This window comes from Lolium rigidum, chromosome 4 (genome assembly GCF_022539505.1).
Source record: "Lolium rigidum isolate FL_2022 chromosome 4, APGP_CSIRO_Lrig_0.1, whole genome shotgun sequence".
Taxonomy (NCBI): Eukaryota; Viridiplantae; Streptophyta; class Magnoliopsida; order Poales; family Poaceae; genus Lolium; species Lolium rigidum.
The window spans coordinates 163,542,447-163,544,028 of NC_061511.1; positions in this window are offsets into that span (position 1 = coordinate 163,542,447).

Here is a 1,582-nt window from a genome sequence, read left to right on the forward strand (position 1 = left end):
ATTTAATATTCATAGATCCCGGTTCTCTCCTGCAATTTATAATTTACGTACGAATTCAGAAAGTTCACATTTTTTATGTACGAAGTTCGGTTTCAGTTCTTTTCAAATATGTAAAACAAAAATTAAGCTCATGTAAAAGTCAACATTGCAGGGCAGAGAGTCTGGCTTCATGCGTTGCCTCTGAACTGCTGCACGGTGAGCTGCACGAGGCAGATTTCGAGTTGCATCAGGCGGTGGTGGATGGGAGGTCGGAGAGGGGCCGCCGGTGTTGTTGTGCGGGGAGGTGCGCCGACGCTCTGTATTCCAGCGTATCATCTAAAGCACAGGTACTGCTGCTACACCACAGCTGCTCCTCTCAATACTTATCCATTCAAGAGTTTGCTAAAAAGTTCAGTTCTTCTATGAGGGGAAGCTCACTTGTTTATTTCCTTGTATTACTCTACACATGTATGCTTATGCAAACAGTTTAGAGGACAACTTACCATTTTCATGTACTGATTATAGAACATTACGATTGCTTTGAAAATATAAGTTCACCATATGCACATATGAAGTTTACTTATTTTTGTTTTGAAGTTCGTATTGCCCCACCCTTCTGAATTTCTTCGTTTATATTTCTAAACCTCATTATTGCAGCCCCTGTTGCTGTCGATGCACCACAGTACAAGCACAACCACTTAAATCGCGAGAAACTACCAAATATGTTAACTTCGTACTTCGTAGAGTATTTCTTCAATTTCTGTTGGTTATGCATGCGTGGGATAATTTTATAGATTGTGTGTGCTTGTTTCGTTTGGGAAAATTTTGGACGTTAGCATTAAGAGGAATTTCAAAAGTTCATTTTTTGATATTTATAAGTTCATTATTTGCATTTGAGAAGTGCACACGTAGTGTTGTTTCCTCAACCTTAAAAGCAAACACCAGCTCTTCGAAAAAAGTATATGTTTTTAATCATGAAATGCAGTTGATCAGCATGCCGAAGTTTGGTGTTTTGTTTACTATAAAAGTATCCATTTTATATAAACAGAAATACAAAAATATCTCTGTTTGTACAGTGGAAGTTCACCTTACATAAATTATCAAGTTCGCTCTCAGTTTAGTTCACTGCCAGGCTAAGTTGCTCTCGAACTCGCTTATTGAAATAGTAAACTGCTATGTGTGTATTGCGGCTGCCGTCTTAATTTTTTTTTGTTACGTATGCTGTGAACTTTCATCTCTGACAGTAAAAAAATATAGGAATCTGTTGATGTTTGTTTTATAATCATGCTTGAAGTTCACCTCATTTTTTCCTGGGAGTTAGCCTTGTCCATTTTCGTTCTCTGCATGCTCCAAGTTCCTGCGCCGATGCCAGCTAACTGGAGGTTAAACATGGCATAGGTCAGGCAGTAGGGTGTGCACCCATAGCTTGCCTCTCCGGTAGAGCGGGAAGCAGCTTTTGCCAGCGGCGGAGTTCACAGCTAGCAAGGTTAACAGCTAGCAACAGCACGGTTCAGTTAATTACAAAACACAACTACATGTGAACCAGCTATTCTCCTTTTATTTTGTTTCATAGCTCCATGTAGACTGCACTTTCTGTATAAGT